This window comes from Triticum aestivum, chromosome 4B (genome assembly GCF_018294505.1).
Source record: "Triticum aestivum cultivar Chinese Spring chromosome 4B, IWGSC CS RefSeq v2.1, whole genome shotgun sequence".
NCBI lineage: Eukaryota > Viridiplantae > Streptophyta > Magnoliopsida > Poales > Poaceae > Triticum > Triticum aestivum.
The window spans coordinates 654,202,679-654,224,783 of record NC_057804.1 but is presented as its reverse complement, the minus strand read 5'-3'; the positions used below and the strand labels follow the sequence as shown (position 1 = coordinate 654,224,783).

Sequence of the window (22,105 nt, the reverse complement as noted above, 5' to 3'; positions counted from 1 at the left end):
GTGGGCACAACCCACCAGGGCGTGCCTGGGCCTCCTGGCGCACCCTGGTGGGTTGTCCCCTCCTCGGGACTCCCCCCAGGTTCAACCAGGGCCCAACTTCTTCCTTTTGGTCCATAAAAAATCATCGTGAAGTTTCATTGCATTTGGACTCTGTCTGATATTGATTTTCTGCGATGTAAAAAACATGAAAAAACAGCAACTGGCACTAGGCACTATGTCAATAGGTTTGTATAAAAAATGATATAAAATGACTATAAAATGATTATAAAACATCCAAGATTGATAATAAAACAACATGGAAATGTCAAAAATTATCGATACGTTGGAGACATATCACCCATTGTCACCACGAGTATTCAATTGCAAGACATATATCAAATCCATCAAAGTATTCAATCCGATAACAACGAAATCTCAAAGGGAAAACTCAATTCATCACAACAAGATAGAGAGGGCAAAACACCATATGATCCGACTATATTAACAAAACCCGCGATACATCAAGATCGTCACATCTCAAGAACACGAGACTGAGAGAGATAAAACACATAGCTACTTGTACAAACCCTCTGCCCCGAGGGTGGACTACTCCCTCCTCATCGTGATGGCCACCGGGATGATGAAGATGGCCACCGATGATGATTCCCCCCTCCGGCAAGGTGCTGGAATGGGGTGTAGATTGGTTTTCGGTAGCTACAGAGCCTTGCGGTGGCGGAACCTCTGATCTAGGTTAACCCCGAGGGTTTTCCAAATTTTTATAGGGTAAAGAGGGGGTGCGGGAGGCCATAGAGGTGGGCACAACCCACCTGGGCGCGCCTGGGCCCCCAGGCGCGCCCTGGTGGGTTGTGCTCCCGTCGAGGCACCCCCCGGGTGTAGCTCTGGCCCATTGGTGGTCTTCTGGTCCATCCAAAATTCACAAAAAGTTTCATGGTGTTTGGATTCCGTTAGATATTGATTTCCTGCGATGTAAAAAACAAGCAAAAAACAACAAATGGCACTAGGCACTGGGTCAATAGGTTAGTCCCAAAAAATGATATAAAGTTGCTATAAAATGATTGTAAAACCTCCAAGAATGGTAATATAACATCATGAATACTTCATAAATTATAGATACGTTGGAGACGTATCACCCTCCTCCTTGTCCTATTCGGACTCCCTAGGAGGGGGGCAGGCAGCCACCCCCCCCCCCCCCGCGGGCTTCCCTCTCTCTCTCTTAGGCCCATGTTGTCCCAATACTTCCCCGAGGGGTTGCGGTAACCCCTCGGTACTCCGGAAAAACACCCGAATCACCCGCAACCATTCCGATGTCCGAATATAACATTCCAATATATGAATCTTTACCTCTCGACCATTTCGAGACTCCTCGTCATGTCTATGATCGCATCCGGGACTCCAAACAAACTTCGGTCATGAAAAAACACAACTCATATTACAAATCGTCATCGAACGTTAATCGTGCGGACCCTACGGGTTCGAGAACTATGTATACATGACTGAGACACATCTCCAGTCAATAACCAATAGCGGAACCTAGATGCTCATAATGGTTCCTACATATTCTACGAAGATCTTTATCGGTCAAAACCGCATAACAACATACGTCATTCCCTTTCTCATACCTAGTTTAGTCTCATTACCGACAAGTCTCTTTACTCGTTCCGTAATGCATCATCCCGGAACTAACTCATTAGTCACATTGCTTGCAAGGCTTATAGTGATGTGCATTACCGAGAGGGACCAAAGACACCTCTCCGATACATAGAATGAAAAATCCTAATCTTGAACTATGCCAACCCAGCAAACACCTTCGGAGACACCTGTAGAGCATCTTCATAATCCCCCAGTTACGTTGTGATGTTTGATAGCACACAAGGTGATCCTCCGGTATTCGGCAGTTGCGTAATCTCATAGTCAGAGGAATATGTATAAGTCATGAAGAAAGCAATAGCAATAAAACTAAACGATCATAATTCTAAGCTAATGGATGGGTATTGTCCATCACATCATTCTCTAATGATGTGATCCCTTTTATCAAATGACAACACATGTCTATGGTATCGAAACATAACCATCTTTGATCAACGAGCTAGTCAAGTAGAGGCATACTAGGGACACTCCGTTTTGTCCATGTATTCACACATGTACTAAGTTTCTGGTTAATACAATTCTAGCATGAATAATAAACATTTATCATGATATAAGGAGATATAAATAACAACTTTATTATTGCCTCTAGGGCATGTTTAAACTTGATCTAAAGTTTCATGATCATCATCATTAGCTTCCTCACTAATTCGTGTAGGAATCACTTGAACTGATTTCTGTGATGAACTACTTTCCAATTCGGGCGAAGATACAATTACCTCATCAAGTTCTACTTTCCTCCCACTCATTTCTTTTAAGAGAAACTCCTTCTCTAGAAAGGATCCATTCTTGGCAACGAGTATCTTGCCTTCGGATCTGTGATAGAAGGTGTACCCAACAGTTTCCTTTGGGTATTCTATGAAAACGCATTTCTCCGATTTGGGTTCGAGCTTATCAGGTTGAAGCTTTTTCACATAAGCATCATGATGTCTACTACACAACCTTCTTCTTGTAGACGTTGTTGGGCCTGCAAGTGCACAGGTTTGTAGGACAGTAGCAAATTTCCGTCAAGTGGATGACCTAAGGTTTATCAATCCGTAGGAGGCATAGGATGAAGATGGTCTCTCTCAAGAAACCCTGCAACCAAATAACAAAGAGTCTCTTGTGTCCCCAACACACCCAATACAATGGTAAATTGTATAGGTGCACTAGTTCGGCGAAGAGATGAAGATACAAGTGCAATATGGATAGTAGATAAAGGTTTTTGTAATCTGAAATAATAAAAACAGCAAGGTTACAAGCGATAAAAGTGAGCGTAAACGGTATTGCAATGATAGGAAACAAGGCCTAGGGTTCATACTTTCACTAGTGCAAGTTCTCTCAACAATAATAACATAGATAGATCATATAACAAGCCCTCAACATGCAACAAAGAGTCACTCCAAAGCCACTAATAGCGGAGAACAAACGTAGAGATTATGGTAGGGTACGAAACCACCTCAAAGTTATTCTTTCGGATCGATCTATTAAAGAGTTCGTACTAGAATAACACCTTAAGACACAAATCAACCAAAACCCTAATGTCACCAAGATACTCAATTGCCACCTCAAGTATTCGTGGGCATGATTATACGATATGCATCACACAATCTCAGATTCATCCAACCAACACAAAGTACTTCAAAGAGTGCCCCAAAGTTTCTACCGGAGAGTCAAGAACGTGTGCCAACCCTTATGCATAGGTTCATGGGTGGAACCCGCAAGTTGGTCACCAAAACATACATCAAGTGGCACATGATATCCCATTGTCACCACAGATAAGCATGGCAAGACATACATCAAGTGTTCTCATAAAAGACTCAATCCGATAAGATAACTTCAAAGGGGAAACTCAATTCATCACAAGAGAGTAGAGGGGGAGAAACATCATAAGATCCAACTACAATAGCAAAGCTCGGGATACATCAAGATCGTGCCATAGAGGGAACACGAGATAGAACACGAGAGAGAGAGAGAGAGATCAAACACATAGCTACTGGTACATACCCTCAGCCCCGAGGGTGAACTACTCCCTCCTCGTCATGGAGAGCGCCGGGATGATGAAGATGGCCACCGGTGAAGGATCCCCCTCCGGCAGGGTACCGGGAAGGGCTCGCGAGAGGTTTTTGGTGGCTACAAAGGCTTGCGGCAGCAGAACTCCCGATCTATCTTGATATTCGATGTTTTTAGGGTACGGGGGAATATATAGGCGAAAGAAGTCGGTCGGGAAGTGCTGGAGGGGCCCACGAGACAGGGGAGCGCACCCTGTAGGGGGGAGGGTGCGCCCCCCTATCTCCTGGGCTCCTCGAGGATCTTCTGACTTGATCTCCAAGCCTCCAGGATGATAATCTTCCAAAAAATCACGATGCCGAAGGTTTCATTCCGTTTGGACTCCGTTTGATATTCCTTTTCTTCGAAATACTGAAACAGGCAATAAAACAGCAATATGGGCTGGGCCTCCGGTTGATAGGTTAGTCCCAAAAGTAATATAAAATTGTATAATAAAGCCCATAATCATTCAAAATAGATAATAATATAGCATGAATGCTTCATAAATTATAGATACGTTGGAGACGTATCAGCATCCCCAAGCTTAATTCCTACACATCATCAAGTAGGTAAATGATAAAAGAAAGAATTTATGAAGTGAGAATGCTAGAAGTTGCACAAGTTTGATCAATGATAATTTCAATCACCTTTACTAACATCATTATATGTCATAACAGTAGTTCATCTCATAAAACTTTTCACGAACTAGTAACAAGCAATTCACATGTTAAAGCATAGACCATAAACTTTCTTGAAAACTAGCAAACTTCATTTAGTCATGAAACAATTGCAATTCATCTTACTTTCAGGAAGAGTCTATGTCAGAGCTTTGGTTTAGCAAACTTCACATACTCAACTATAATATAGTCTTCTACAATTGCTAACAATCATGCAATACGTGTGGTTATGAAGTTTTAATCAGACACAGAGAAAGATTGGGGCTTATAATATTGCCTCCGAATGTATTCACCTTTGGGTGATGTCAACAATAATAGTTCATGCTAACGTACATCCAATTGGATATATATATCAGGATCACTCTAACACAAAGTGCTTTCCAAAGGATAAAATGAAAAAGGGAAAGGTGAAGATCACCTTGACTCTTGCATAAAGTAAAAGACATAAAGTAAAAGATAGGCCCTTCGCAGAGGGAAGCAGAGGTTGTCATGCGCTTTTAGGGTTGGATACACAAAAACTTAATGCGAAAGAATGTCACTTTATATTGCCCCTTGTATATGGACCTTTATTATGCAGTCCATCGCTTTTATTGCTTCCATAACAAGTTCGTACAAAGCTTATTTTCTCCACACTAATAAGTCATGCATATTTAGAGAGCATTTTTATTGCTTGCACCGATGACAACTTACTTGAAGGATCTTACTCAATCCATAGGTAGATATGGTGGACTCTCATGGCAAAAACTCGGTTTAAGGATATTTGGAAGCACAAGTAGTATCTCTACATGGTGCTAGGAATTTTTGGATAGCATGAGGGGGAAAGGCAAGCTCAACATGTTTGAATGGTCCATGACAATATACTTTAACTGAGATGCAAGAAAACATAACCCATTACATTGTCTTCCTTGTCCAACATCAACTCTTTAGCATGTCATACATAATGAATGCTCACAATTATAAAAGATGTCTATGATAATATGTTTATATGTGAAATCTCCCTTCCTTCAATATTCTTTCATGAATTGTTCAAATGACTAATAAAGTGCTTGCTAACCGTCAATAAATTTACAACCTCTACTTCTTAGATGTGAAGTCATTACACCCCATGGGATAAGAAAATGAGGCATATATAATTTCAGATTTATGACATTCAACTCATTAAACAATTTACTCATAGGATATAAGTGAAGCACACGAGTAAATGAAAAACTACTCCAAAAGATATAAGTGAAGATCAATGAGTAGCTAAATAATTATGCAACTATGCAAAGACTCTCTCTCATTTAAGAATTCAGATCTTGGTATTGTATTTAAGCATCAAGCAAAACAAAATAAAATGACATTGCAAGGATATCACAACTCATGTGAAGAAGCAAAAACTTAGGCTCAACCGATACTAACCGATAGTTGTTGAAGAAGAAAGGTGGGATGCCTAACGGGGCATCCCCAAGCTTAGATGCTTGAGACTTCTTGGAATACTATCTTGGGGTGCCTTGGGAATCCCCAAGCTTGAGCTTTTGTGTCTCCTTAATTCCTCTCATATCATGGTTTCTCTTTTTATCAAAAGCTTCATCCACAACAAACTCAACAAGAACTCGTGAGATAGGTTAGTATAAACAAATGCAAAACCTTATCATTTTATACTGTAAAAAATCACTTAAATTATTATTCAACATTTCATACTAAATGTCTCTGCATATTTAATACTCCTATCATCAAATAGAATCATTAAACAAGCAAACATATGCAAACAATGCAACTAGAACAGCAATCTGCCAAAACAGTACACTCTGTAAAGAATGCAAGAGTATCAATACTTCCCTGACTCCACAAATTATGAACTAAAATTCACATTGTAATAAATTTATCAGATATTAATATGCATAAAGATTCAACGTTGTACCATCCCCTGACGTTTCTAGGGAATTTTTGCAATAGCGGTAAACTTTCTGTTTTCAAACAACAACATGTATACTAGCAAAATAAGCATGGCAAAGGCTATCCTTGACGTTTTTATTGAAAATAAAGATGCAAAACATTATTCTAACTAACAGCAAGCAAAAACTAACAAAATAAAATGATGCTCCAAGCAAAACACATATCATGTGGCGAATAAAAATATAGCTCCAAGTAAAGTTACCGATGAACGAAGACGAAAGAGGGGATGCCTTCCGGGGCATCCCCAAGCTTAGGCTCTTGGTTGTCCTGGAATATTACCTTGGGGTGCCTTGGGAATCCCCAAGCTTAGGCTATTTCCACTCCTTATTCCAAAGTCCATCGAATCTCTACCCAAAACTTGAAAACTTCAACCACACAAAACTCAAACAAAACTCGTAAGCTCCGTTAGTATATGAAAATAAAACCACCACTTAGATACTGTAATGAACTCATTATAACTTCATATTGGTGTTAAACCTACTGTATTCCAACTTATCTATGGTTCATACCACTTAATACTAGCCATAGATGCATCAAAATAAGCAAACAACACAATGAAAACAGAATCTGTCAAAAACAGAACTGTCTGTAGTAATCTGTATCAAACTTATACTTATGGAACCCCAAAAATTATGAACTAAATTTCTCAACCTGAGTAATTTGTCTATTAATCATTTGAAAAAAGAATCAACCTAAAATCACTCTCCAGTAAAAAATGGCAGCTATTCTCGTGAGCGCCAAAGTTTCTGATTTTTACAGCAAGATCATATAGACTTCACCCAAGTCTTCCCAAAGGTCCTACTTGGTACTTTATTGAAACAAAAGCTATAAAACATGATTAATGCAGTAGCATAATCATGTTTACACACAAAAACAGTAAGGATAAATATTGGGTTGTCTCCCAACAAGCGCTTTTCTTTAATGCCTTTTTAGCTAGGCATGATGATGGCAATGATGCTCACATAAAAGATAAGAATTCAAACATAAAGAGAGCATCATGAAGAATATGACTAGCACATTTAAGTCTAACCCACTTCCTATGCATAGGGATTTTGTGAGCAAACAACTTATGGGAACAATAATCAAATAGCAAAGGAAGGTAAAACAAGCATAGCTTCAAGATTTTCAACACATAGGGAGGAAACTTAATATTTTTGCAATTCCTACAAGCATATGTTCCTCCCTCATAATAATTTTCAGTAGCATCATGAATGAATTCAACAATATAACCAACACCTAAAGCATTCTTTTCATTATCTACTAGCATAGAAAATTTACTACTCTCCACATAAGCAAATTTATTCTCATGAATAGTAGTGGGAGCAAACTCAACAAAATAACTATCATGTGAGGCATAATCCAATTGAAAACGAAAATCATGATGACAAGTTTCATGGTTATCATTATTCTTTATAGCATACAAGTCATCACAATAATCATCATAGATAGAAACTTTGTTCTCATAATCAATTGGAACCTCTTCCGAAATAGTGGAATCATCACTAAATAAAGTTGACACTCTTCCAAATCCACTTTCATGTTCATCACAATAAGATTCAACATCCTCCAAAATAGTGGGATCACTACTTCCTAAAGTTGACACTCTTCCAAACCCACTTTCATCAATATAATCATCATAAATAGGAGGCATGCTTTCATCATAATAAATATTCTCATCAAAACTTGGGGGACAAAAAATATCATATTCATCAAACATAGCTTCCCCAAGCTTGTGGCTTTGCATATCATTAGCATCATGGATATTCAAGGAATTCATACTAACAACATTGCAATCATGCTCATCATACAAAGATATAGTACCAAACATTCTAATGCATTCTTCTTCTAGCACTTGAGCACAATTTTCCCTTCCATCATACTCATGAAAGATATTAAAAGGACGAAGCGTATGGGACAAACTCAACTCCATTTTTTTGTAGTTTTCTTTTATAAACTAAACTAGTGATAAAAGAAGAAACAAAAAGATTCAATTGCAAGATCTAAAGATATACCTTCAAGCACACACCTCCCCGGCAACGGCGCCAGAAAAGAGCTTGGTGCCTACTACACAACCTTCTTCTTGTAGACGTTGTTGGGCCTGCAAGTGCACAGGTTTGTAGGACAGTAGAAAATTTCCGTCAAGTGGATGACCTAAGGTTTATCAATCCGTAGGAGGCATAGGATGAAGATGGTCTCTCTCAAGCAACCCTGCAACCAAATAACAAAGAGTCTCTTGTGTCCCCAACACACCCAATACAATGGTAAATTGTATAGGTGCACTAGTTCGGCGAAGAGATGAAGATACAAGTGCAATATGGATAGTAGATAAAGGTTTTTGTAATCTGAAATAATAAAAGAGCAAGGTAAAAAGCGATAAAAGTGAGCGTAAACGGTATTGCAATGATAGGAAACAAGGCCTAGGGTTCATACTTTTACTAGTGCAAGTTCTCTCAACAATAATAACATAGATAGATCATATAACAAGCCCTCAACATGCAACAAAGAGTCACTCCAAAGCCACTAATAGCGGAGAACAAACGTAGAGATTATGGTAGGGTATGAAACCACCTCAAAGTTATTCTTTCAGATCGATCTATTAAAGAGTTCGTACTAGAATAACACCTTAAGACACAAATCAACGAAAACCCTAATGTCACCTAGATACTCCATTGTCACCTCAAGTATCCGTGGGCATGATTATACGATATGCATCACACAATCTCAGATTCATCCAACCAACACAAAGTACTTCAAAGAGTGCCCCAAAGTTTCTACCGGAGAGTCAAGAACGTGTGCCAACCTCTTTGCATAGGTTCATGGGCGGAACCCGCAAGTTGGTCACCAAAACATACATCAAGAGGCACATGATATCCCATTGTCACCACAGGTAAGCACGACAAGACATACATCAAGTGTTCTCATAAAAGACTCAATCCGATAAGATAACTTCAAAGGGGAAACTCAATTCATCACAAGAGAGTAGACGGGAAGAAACATCATAAGATCCAACTACAATAGCCAAGCTCGGGATACATCAAGATCGTGCCATAGAGGGAACACGAGAGAGAACACGAGAGAGAGAGGGATCAAACACATAGCTACTTGTACATACCCTCATCCCCGAGGGTGAACTACTCCCTCCTCGTCATGGAGAGCGTCGGGATGTTGAAGATGGCCACCGGTGAAGGATCCCCCCTCCGGCAGGGTGCCGGGAAGGGCTCCCGAGAGGTTTTTGGTGGCTACAGAGGCTTGCGGCGGCGGAACTCCCGATCTATCTTGATATTCGATGTTTTTAGGGTACGGGGGAATATATAGGTGAAAGAAGTCGGTCAGGAAGTGCTCGAGGGGCCCACGAGACAGGGGGCCGCGTCCTACAGGGGGGCACCCTCCTATCTCCTGGGCTCCTCGAGGATCTTCTGACTTGATCTCCAAGCCTCCAGGATGACAATCTTCCAAAAAATCACGATGCCGAAGGTTTCATTCCGTTTGGACTCCGTTTGATATTCCTTTTCTTCGAAATACTGAAACAGGCAATAAAACAACAATATGGGATGGGCCTCCGGTTAATAGGTTAGTCCCAAAAGTAATATTAAAGTGTATAATAAAGCCCATAATCATTCAAAAAAGATAATAATATAGCATGAATGCTTCATAAAATATAGATACGTTGGAGATGTATCACATCGCAGCCCCAAACTTTAAGAAATGACAACTTAGATTTCTTGCCAAACCGCAGTTCATATGTTGTCGTCTCAACGGATTTAGATGGTGCCCTATTTAACGTGAATGCAGCCGTCTCTAAAGCACAACCCCAAAATGATAGTGGTAAATCGGTAAGAGACATCATAGATCACACCATATTTAATAAAGTATGGTTACGATGTTCGGACACCATTACACTGTGGTGTTCCAGGTAGCGTGAGTTGCGAAACTATTCCACATTGTTTCAAATGAAGACCAAACTCATAACTCAAATATTCACCTCCACGATCAGATCGTAGAAATTTTTTCTTATTATGATGATTTTCCACTTCACTCTGAAATTCTTTGAACTTTTCAAATGTTACAGACTTATGTTTCATCAAGTAGATATACGCATATCTGCTCAAATCATCTGTGAAGGTCGGAAAAAAACAATACCCGCCGCGAGCCTCTACACTCTTCGGACCGCATCGTCGGTATGTATTATTTCCAAAGATGCTCGCTCCATTGTTCCGGAGAACGGAGTCTTAGTCATTTTGCCCATCAGGCATGGTTCGCAAGCATCAAGTGATTCATAATCAAGTGATTCCAAAAGTCCATCAGCATGGAGTTTCTTCATGCGCTTTACACCAATATGACCTAAAAGGTGGTGCCACAAATAAGTTGCACTATCACTATTAACTTTGCATCTTTTGGCTTCAATTTTGTGAATATGTGTATCACTACAATCGAGATTCAACAAAAATAGATGTGACACCCCGGCTCAGAGAAACCAGAACGCCTCGTATTCCAGCCCAGAGATAGAGATGAAGTCTTCTGGAATACGGCACTGCTTAGCATAGAACAAATCAGCTCTTTATTACAATATATTTGAGTACAAGGGTTACATCGGCACGACGACACTATGGCTACCGCAGTTGCTCTATGCAAGCAGCAGAACAACTCGAAGCAGCGGAAAAACTTCTAGCAGCGGCACAACAACGACGGTGGTGAACTCCACTCCGCAGGGAATCTGGCTGGAATGCTTATCCTAGCTCGGGAACACAGGAACCGCGGCAAACAAGCAATGAAATCCGGCATGACACGCCAGGTCAGTACATTGAATGTACTTGCAAGATCACAATAACCAGAAGCATTCAAGACAAACAACAACATGGCAATTACAGGTTAAACAGGAATTATCATGAGATCATCAAGATAACATGGCATGACAGCATGAACATGATACAGCTACAACAATATGAGCATGGCATGAACATATAAATCTGACGATACTAGCATGCAACATGATGACACTATATGCACCACTTATTCTGCTCGGGTTACCTCGTAACCATCATATGATCACTTACCAACCTCGGACATCACTCGATCATCTCAGGATCAAATCAAGCTTGGTATAAACAATACCGTAGTAATCATTAAATGACCACAAGGAGCTTGATCTTTACCCATGATTCTTGCACAACATCACAAATATCCAACAACTCGGTATCCTTGATATCATGGTGATCATTCACGGATCACAAATGGAACCACCCTGGGCTCAACGGGTTACCTCGTAAACAAATGGTGATCATTCACAGATCACATAACCAACTTATCTCATCATTGAACCGGGGTTTTTATTAAGCACATCATTATTATTAATACTGTTGACCCATAGTGTGACCAACTATGAACTGGGCCCTTATCCGCGGGCGCGGCTATCGATAGATTTAGTATACACTCTGCAGAGGTAGCGCACTGTACCCACACCACGGAACCCATGGCCTCACGCTCCCATTCGGGTGGACCAACGGTGTTCCGACAAAACCTCCTACTTCCATGACACTCTCCCAGCCACTCCGACTCATGGGAGGCACCGGTGAGAGGCACGACAATAGACCGAGGTAGGACCCTCCCATAAAGGCAAGTGTGGTTGCACTGGTCAGCTCGTATTGGTGGCACCATGACTCAGCAAACAGTTGTTCAAGTTCAATTTAATCCGGTTAAACCTGAATGCAAATATGCTGAGCCATGATAAAATAACATGATGCAATTACAATGCATGAGCATGATATCAACATAAGAAGGGAAGTGCAACATGATCATCGAGCATAACCATAATGAAACATTAACCAAATGAGCATGGCAAACTGACGAGCATAATATTACACATGAGCATGCCATGACCACTAGCATCATAAATAAATACCATGCAAGAACTCATCCAGAATACTACCAAGTAAGCATATAACCAACTGGATACAAATTAACATGCATAGCTACGGCACTAGATAACAGATCATAAACATGCATCCGAAAGAAAACACTTGTACTACTACCAAGCATGACACATAACAATAATACTAGTAATAAGTGCAAGATAACAAGATGCAGAAGAGCATAGCATGAAAGTGAACGGAGATCTCTAAGCATCACCGGAACAACGATAACCGTATCAAAACAAGCAAACATTTATTAAACATTCAAGTCGAAAACCATGGCTACTGCATGACTATCATGCAAGTGGTTGTTGTTGCTTGCCTGGGGTGGAAGAAATCACCGGGAGAAAGTGCGAGAAGCTCGTGGAAAGAATCATCAGAAAACGTTCTCTCTCGGAGGGGGCTGATTAAGTGCAAGGGCAAAATGGTCATTTTAAGAATGTTAAAACATGGTGAAAATGATACCAACAGAACGGGCTCGATGAAACAAAGAAGTGGCTTTCGAATCACCTCATTTGGAGTTGGGAGAAAAAAGATATAAGGGTTTTTCTGCCAGGGACCTCTCTAATATAAAATCATCACAAATAGGCCCTCGGTAGGAAAAACAGAACGCGCCTCCCTGGAAGTACGCTTTCTCTGAAGTGAAAACATATTCCGGGCTGAAGTAGAAGAAGAATGCGCCTTCTGGAGAGGAAGACGTACTCCAGTGGAATATGTCTCCACTTATCAACACTGGCAAGTGCGAGGCCGGTGGCTGGCTCACTGACACGCGGGGCCCACGGGGTCAACTCTCTCCTCCGGCCTCCTTCTTATCCCTGACACAGCACGTAGATCCGAGGAGAGGCGCCGGCGCCGGTGCTCGTCCCGGCAGCTCCGGCCATCTCCCGAGGAGATCCGGCCATGGATGAGCTCAGCGGAGCACGACGCATCACCTGGGATCATCTCCGGCCGACTAGGAAGGCCGAAGCGTTGGCTGCTTCGAGGCCGGCGAGCGGAGGTCTTTGGGAGCCTGTGAGCTCGCGGCAAGGGGGCCACCAAATAAGGACAAGAGATGCAAGGGAGGGTCACCGGAGGTTGAGCGGGGCTCTAGTGGTGGAGAGGAGGAGAGAACGGGGCTGACCTGGCCGAATTTAAGAGAGGAGCAACGGCTGCCATGGCTGCGATCAGAGGCGAGGAGAGGCTCTAGAGGCAAATGGAGAGGTCGGGGAGGCTTCTGGGAGTGAGGAGAGGGGGTTGGTGAGCTCGGGGGTCTCGGGGAAGGGCTTAAATAGGCGCGAGGCAAGGAGGCCGAGCTAGCGTTGCTGTGAATACGTGTCCGGCGCTGCGGACGCGTGTGCGTGCTCGAGAGCTTGGAGTTAGACAACGAGAGGGAACAGGAGGGAGAGCTCACGGGGAAGAGGCGGCCAAGGGAGCGTAGGGAGGAAGAAGAGGGCGAGCTCCGAGCCAAACCGCCACTGTTCGCCCATGGGCGCGCGGCGGCTTGCGGCGATGAGGAAGCAGATGGAGGGGGAAAGGGGTCCAGGGGAACGGCGACGATGAGATGAAGATGTTGGACACGGTCACACGCGCGAAGGCGACGAGAGGAGGAGGTGCCGAAGCACAAACGGCCATTGGACGCGGCCACTGCAAACAGAGCGCGTGCACTGTTATTCCATTAAAGAGGTCACCGCGTGCACTGGCATGTAGTGAGGAAATGGGCTGGAACGTGTTGTCTAGTGGTAATTTCTTCCAGGGGAGGTTTCAACTATGGTGGTAGATCGATGAAAGACTCTGTGGTTAAATGGTAATCAACGTCTGAAGTTTACTGCAGTAAACTTGAACATGCACCGGTGATCAACAGGAACTTGATTGGAGCCAAAGAGTTTGTTTGGGGTGATTAGCTTAGAAGGACTATAATCCTGGAGAGTTTGAGGAGATTAGGATCAAGATTTAATATGGTTGCTTCACAACTGCATTTTTGGTCCAGAAATGAGATTTGGATGATGCACTCACATGGTGATGCCACTTGGGCTGAAATTTGGCAAGGCTTGATGATTTGATCATATAAAGATGCTGTAAAAGTTTCATACCAATTAGATTCACCAAAATGGTACTTGCTTCACAAACATCCTTACTGACCAGAAACTTGTAATAATTTTAGAGAAATATTGGCTAAGTGGAATGGTTCCAAATTGGGTGGAGAGATGTTATATAGGTAGGATCATGATCTGGTAATTTATCAGGATTTTTGAAGCAATATAAAATGCACTTGCGTCACAACCTAAAAATATTGCAAGAATCAAAGATTTGATGCTGTGCTCTCATAGATGATTGGATGGGGCTACAAATGGGTTGAGGCAGTTAATATGAGCACATGAAAGAGTGTGCAAAATTTCAACTCATTTGGGTACTCCTAGCTAATACTTCCTTCACATAGCCTTTTGTCTGACAGAAACTTTGAAAAATCACCAAGGAAGTTTGGCTAGGCAAATAAAGTTGAATTTTGGCATGATACAATGATTCGGACATAAGAGAATGCCCAAAAGGTTTGCAAGCAATCGGAAAGGATAGGTGGCACTTCCTTCACAGAAAGCCAGACTGGAGAGAAATAAAGAATAATTATTGGGGAATTATTCTTGGGCTAGGATAGAAAGTTTGGGCATATTTGAGCAATATACGACCCAAGGGAATTATGAGAATTTTTTGGGAATTTTTTGATAGACTAAAATATAGGTTGCTTCACAACCTAGGGCAGACATGGTTATTCCTTCAATAGAAAAAGGAATATTCCTGAGAAAAAGAAATTAGGGTTTGGTCAAGTAGTGAAGTGACATGATCTTGGCAAGGTTTTGGGAATGATGAGCCACTTGGTAGGGGGAATGAGAATGATTTCCCAGGTGGCAAGGCCACAGAACCACTCCAAAAAGAAAAACAGAGCAAAACCAAATAAATCAAAAGAAAAACAAAAGGGCCAAAATCCAGGCTGTTACAATACACCACTCATCAAGGGTGCATGACCATAAAAGATATTACTCATATAAATAGAACGACCATTATTCTTTGATTGAAATGAATAACCGTCTCGCATCAAACAAGATCCAGATATAATGTTCATGCTCAAAGATGGCACCAAATAACATTTTTTTAGGGATAAAACTAATCCCGAAGGTAGATGTAGAGGTAGCGTGCCGACGACGGTCACATCGACTTTGGAACCATTTCCCACGCGCATCGTCACCTCATCCTTAGCCAATCTTCGTTTAATTCGTAGCCCTTGTTTCGAGTTGCAAATATGAGCAACATGACCAGTATCAATTACCCAGGCACTACTATGAGCATTAGTAAGGTACACATCAATAACATGTACATCAAATATACCTTTCACTTTGCCATCCTTCTTATCCACCAAATACTTGGGGCGGTTCCGCTTCTAGTGACCAGTCCCTTTCTAGTAGAAGAACTCAGTTTTAGACTTAGGTCCAGACTTGGGCTTCTTCCCTTGAGCAACAACTTGCTTGTTGTTCTTCTCGAAGTTCCCCTTCTTCCCTTTGCCCTTTTTCTTGAAACTAGTGGTCTTGTTAACCAATAACACTTGATTCTCCTTCTTGATTTCTACCTCCGTAGCCTTTAGCATCGCGAAGAGCTCGGGAATTGTCTTTTCCATCCCTTGCATATTATAGTTCATCATGAATCCTTTATGTCGGTGTACAAAAAGAGGGGTACACTTTTCGTACCCCTATAACTGTGCACGGGCAGTTCGAGCCACGGACGCCACCACGCCAAGAAAGGCAAGGGAGGTAAGCCAAGGTAAGACCAAAGCTCGGAAAGAGCAGAACGACGCCAAGACCAAGACCACAAAGAGCAAAGGGGACGAAGTGGACTCCCCTGGCAAGATCCTTGCCGGGGGTGGTTTTAGCAAACCCGGCAAGGCCCTTGCCATGGCAGCTCGCCCCACACCTACGGAGCGAATCACCCTTGAGTCCACTGCCCCCATGGGGCAAGGATTCGGGAGACACCCCCGTGGTGGCATGCAGATCTTTGTGAAGACATTCAAGATAAAATTCACGCTATAGAAGATGAAGACCCCCGATAGGAGCCTTATCGGGGATGATAGCAGGCGTCACGGCAAGACCCTTGCAGGGGCCCCGGCAAGACTCTTGCCGGGGCTACGGCAAGGCCCTTCCTAAAGGCACCCGTAGGGCCACCGTCAGGCCCACGCCAATTCCAAACCTCCACCGCCGTTCGCATGCGGCTGCTGACCCAACCAGTTGGGCAAGCACCTGCGTGGCGGCAAGCAGATCTTCGTGGAGGCCCACCGCTGCGCCACCTCAGCTACCTACCTGCCTACATGGCACCACAGGCACCACTGGCCAGGGCGCGTGTCGACACGATCGGCGACGGACAAGACTGGGCTCTCCCCCGCCCCCGATAAAGTAGGGACACATAAGCACGACGCATTAAATGCGCCTTGTCACGTAATGCGAGGGGTAAACTCGTATCACTATGCCCTTTCCACCTCCTGTGTGCCACTGTGGCGGCCCCTTTCCCTATAAAAGGAGGCCCCGGGCGACCAGGAGGGGGATTCGGCTTTTTGGAGCTCTTCACGCCCCATCGCTAGCTCAGAAACACAGATAAACAAATCACCAAAGCAGAAGTAGGGTTTTACGCATCCTCGCGGCCCGAACCTGGATAAAGAATCCGTGTGCTACATGTTTGATCCGCCCTTCTCACAACCCCATGCCTCGCAACCGTAGTAGGGATTCTCGTGATCCCATAGGTGTCGCCCTCGCATCGACACTTTATAGCTTGGTGGCAGTGATTGAAGAACTCTGTCAATGACACTATCATCAGGAAGATTAACTCCCAGTTGAGTCAAGTGGTTATGGTACCCAGACATTCTGAGTATGTGTTCATTGACGGAACTATTCTCCTCCATTTTGTAGCTATAGAACTTGTTGGAGACTTCATATCTCTCAACTCGGGCATTTGCTTGAAATATTAACTTCAACTCCTGTAACATCTCATATGCTCCATGACATTCAAAACATCTTTGAAGTCCTGATTCTAAGCTGTAAAGCATGGCACACAGAACTATCGAGTAGTCATGGGCTTTGCTTTGCTAGATGTTCATAACGTCTGGAGTTGCTCCTGCAGCGGGTCTTGCACCTAGCGGTGCTTCCAGGACGTAATTCTTCTGTGCAGCAATGAGGATAATCCTCAACTTACGGACCCAGTCCGCTTAGTTGCTACCATCATCTTTCAACTTAGCTTTCTCTAGGAACACATTAAAATTCAAGGGAACGGTAGCACGGCCATTGATCTACAACAACATAGATATGCAAAAACTATCAGCTACTAAGTTCACGATAAATTAAAGTTCAATTAATCATACTCCCTCCGTTCCTTGATATAAGGTCTATAGATTTTTGAGAAAAAATCCGAAATATAAGGTGTATTATGTTGCACCACTCATTTGGATAATTTTTTTAGGGATTTGATTACATTTCCTTATATTAGTCAAGCCCCTCTATTTTCTCATGTCAATTAGTCAGGTGTAATTTGGTCCAAAACTTGTGAAATTTTTCCTCCATGTGCGTTCTTTAATTTCTGTGCCAAAAACTATACACCCTATATTGAGGAACGGAGGGAGTATTACTTAAGAACTCCCACTTAGATAGACATCCCTCTAGTCATCTAAATGATCACGTGATCCATATCAACTAAACCATGTCCGATCATCACGTGAGATGGAATAGTTTTCAATGGTGAACATCTCTATGCTGATCATATCTAGTATATGATTCACGCTCGACCTTTCGGTCTCAGTGTTCTGAGGCCATATCTGCATATGCCAGGCTCGTCAATTTTAACTCGGGTATTATGCACGTGCAAAACTGGCTTGCACCCGTTGTATGTGAACATAGAGCTTATCACACTGGATCATCACGTGGTGTCTCGGCACGACGAACGTAGAAATGGTGCATACTTAGGGAGAAGACTTATACCTTGAAATTTAATGAGGGATCATCTTATAATGCTACCACCGTACTAAGCAAAATAAGATGCATAAAAGATAAACATCACTTGCAATCAAAATATGGGACATGATATGGACATCATCATCTTGTGCCTTTGATCTCCATCTCCAAAGCACCGCCATGATCTCCATCGTCACCGGCTTGACACCTTGATCTCTATCATAGCATCGTTGTCGTCTCGCTAACTATTACTTCTACGACTACCACTACCGCTTAGTGATAAAGTAAAGCAATTACATTGCGATTGCATTTCATACAATAAACACTACAAGAAATATGTCAACTTGTGACCAGCACTATTGGTCACTGAAAGGTCATGGTTTTTCATTTGCGGCCTTTTTGTGACCAAAAACAGAAGGTCAAAAGCTGGCAGTCGTAAACAGACTATACCGACCTTTCTTCTGGAATGGTCGTAGACGTTTATGACCAAAATATGTCCACTGTGGCGTTTTGGTCACTAGCAACCTCCCCAGGCCACGTAGGCATCCAGTGTGGCAAGCTGATGTGGCACAAGATTCAGCCCGGTCAAATTCGGTGTTTATATGGGCCGGGCCCATTAATTCAGCCCATTTATATTTTTTTTCCTATGAATTTTTTGTTAGCTTCATGGACCAAGCCCAACATTGCAGCCTTTTTATTTTTGGGCCATGGCCTTTTAGTCTACTGATTTTCTATTTTGATTTTATATTTTCAACTATTATATATTCTAGCTGGTCCCACTAGTCAAATGGGTCCAACCTGTCATGTTCATCTCTCAAATTAGTCCCACATGTCAGAAATGTACACATTTGACAAATTATTTTCATAAGTGGCCTCACTGGACAAGTTTCCATTCCACAAGTTTTCAAATCACATACATAATCAATATTTCAAATAGAACAAAGAACGCATAAAATTCATCAAATGTACCACTAAATAAATGTATTACAATCTTTACAACACAGGTATGCTACAATGAGTTGGACTTCACGGCTTCACACTTGGCTTCACACTTGGCTTCACACTTCATGGCTTCACACTTGCTTCACACTTCACGACTTCACACTTGAGCTTCTCTAAAGGAGGAACCACCACAATTTTATGTCTACAATACAACAATTGATACTAATCAAGGATAAAAACAAAAACAAGTAATAGGTTCAAATGAGAAGACAGCATGAAACTAGTGATACAACAACATGCAGAAAACACTACAATGTAATACTGTTGTAAGTTCATATCAGCGCAAAATCAGCACTATTATATAGAGCAAATGATATGCCCCCTTTTAATAAAGCTGTAGTGTATGCTAGTGACAGGACAAGGGATTGTAGTGTATGCTAGTGACAAAACATGGGATAAGACTAATATGATGTGCAAATTGCCAGCAATAGTGCTTACATGCAGCATCTTCATATTTCAAAACGACCAATAGACTAGTTAGCTGGCAAAACACTAAAGAAGGCATAGACAGAAACGAAGGTAACATGCATCAAATCAAAAAATAGTAAGCACTGAACCTACATCATATCTACAGTAACATCACCAATCAGGTTGCATGTGTATGCTAGAAATCAAGAATCGAAAGGACTTCAACTTGTTTCGAATATCTTGCCTCTATTGCTCCCAGTTCAGTAAAGAAATGGTCAAGCAGTGAGGGCTTCGTCTCATGGACTTGGCAGTGCACAATAGATTTCGGGATGGAGCATAAATAGAATACCTGGAAAAGAACAATAAAGAGCTATACAGTTAAGTAAGCATCCTTGGTTGTACAAATAAGTGGAGAGAACAATAAAGAGTTATACAGTCTAGAATTTCAGTTGAGAAACAGTAACTTGATGTAAAGTCGCTTGAAAATAGAAAACACCTTCCAAGATTGTGAAGCTTACCATGATTTCAAAAGCATGGGTTATCTAATCTTTTATGCCATCCTCCCAAAATTTGGTTGGATGATTCTGCAACTGTAGTTGTACCCAGCTGCTCAAAATATAAACATATAGAGATGAGTGCTTCTCACATGTTACCAGAGGTAAATAGCAATACCCATAAATGAATGAACAGGGGCATATTCTACAGCCAGATGAACCAACAGAGATATATCTTGTATCCTACAGCAATCAAGTTAGAAATCACATCCATTTTCTAATTAACCAGCACCTAAATATATGCATGCACTACTTCAGGAAATTTATGAATAGGAGATGTATTAATAGCATATTACGAACTAATGTACTTGTACTTGATCTGGTTGAATAAATGCAGATTAAGTTCCTGGTACAGCCAGCTCCAACTTATGCTACTAGCTATTGACAGAAAAACACACACAGAGAGAGGGGGGAGGAGATCCGGCGACAATATGGCTACATCAGGCGACCCCGAGGGAAGATCTGGCGCCCCGTAGATTGGTCAACCCCAGGATCTCACACGCGCCTCCGTTGTCGAGGCCGTCCATCTCGCCCGCGAGCTTGATGGTCCAGGCCCCCACAACAACCAAGTCGTGATCCATGCGGAGTTCCACCTCTGCACGGCTGATCCATGCTCCAGTGGAGGCTCGGGCTCCACCCTCGAATCCGGCGGCGCTATAGAAAGATAGTGTAAGCTCTGCTAACAAGAAAAGAAACTTAGGAAAGTCAAACTGGTACAAATCAAATTCAGAAGAGAGTTTACATTATACCTAGCATAGCAAATGAGGATGGCCAAAGCTGAATAAGTTTTTTTAGGAACTATGGACAGTGGGGAAAGCCCCCCACTGACTTTAAATTAGCAAGATTGTAGAGTGAAAGCTGAATAAGTTAAGTGGCTCGAATGGTCGGCATCTCTCGGATCTCATAGCTACTGGACATCACGGATGAACTACAGCAAACTAGTTATAGCCACATGCCACATGTACAAAGAATATACTAAAAAAACACCCCGATAAGTAAATATGGAAGAAGACTGAAAGCCATCCACGAGAAAAGGCACATTTTCTACTCCCTCCATTCCTAAATATTTGTCTTTTTAAAGATTTCAAATGGACTACCACATACGTACGGATGTATATAGACATATTTTTTAGTTTAGATTCACTCATTTTGCTCCGTATGTAGTCACTTGTTGAAATCTCTAGAAAGACAAATTTTTAAGAACGGAGGGAGTAGCTGTTGATGCTCAAAAATATCAGTTCTTGTGAGGCCATTTGCATTCCATCCTGTCACTGGAATATTGATCGGATACGCTCTCCCTTCTCGAATCTGAAGTTGTCAACTCTCTAGTTTCTGTCACAGCATTGAAATGATCCCTTCTTGTAGCAGTCGAATTGACTCAATGTTTGTAGATAATGGGAAATTGAAGCAGCTAGAGAGAGCAAGTTTTGGATGCATCCTCAGTATATCCTAGTACATCGCTCGGCCACATGTACAGCTAGATATGTAGAGCTTCTCTGCCGAACTGATGGATATCGACGTGCGAATATGTATCTTGCTAGCTAGGCGACCCTGCCGACATGGAAGGATATACTCATGCCTATTTGAACCCTTACTGGACCATACAAAACTATAAGGAAATAGAATATACCTGACCAGTAATATACTCCGAGTATGTACCTGCACCGCGCAAACTTCGAGACCACTTGCATAAACGATAAGTTAGCGATCCATTTGACAACGATCAATCGACGCGTGAAATGGGCAGCAGATTCGTGCAAATAATCAGAAACTGAACGTGCATGCGCACGTCGACGTTTTAGCTGTTCTCGATCGACCGTGTGAAATGAAGAATAAAATGTCTCCGTTGGTCACGTCATACATGTTTGACCTAACACCTAGTGTACGTACAACGGCATGCATGCATACATACTCCCTCCGTTTCTAAGTCTTTCTACTAATATGGACCACATAATAGACATACTTTAGATTCAATCATTTTGCTCAGT

The 22,105-nt window shown here is 42.2% G+C and overlaps 1 long non-coding RNA gene across 1 annotated transcript; it reads right to left on the bottom strand.

Moving 5' to 3' along the window:
• Nucleotides 1–19,857: 19,857 nt before the first annotated feature.
• LOC123089665 (uncharacterized) lies at nt 19,858–20,194 on the bottom strand. Its single transcript, XR_006442344.1, has 2 exons — nt 20,082–20,194; nt 19,858–19,912 (listed from the first exon to the last, which is right to left on the bottom strand). It is a non-coding gene; the product is annotated as an uncharacterized lncRNA (long non-coding RNA).
• Between the last annotated feature and the right edge of the window lie 1,911 nt (nt 20,195–22,105).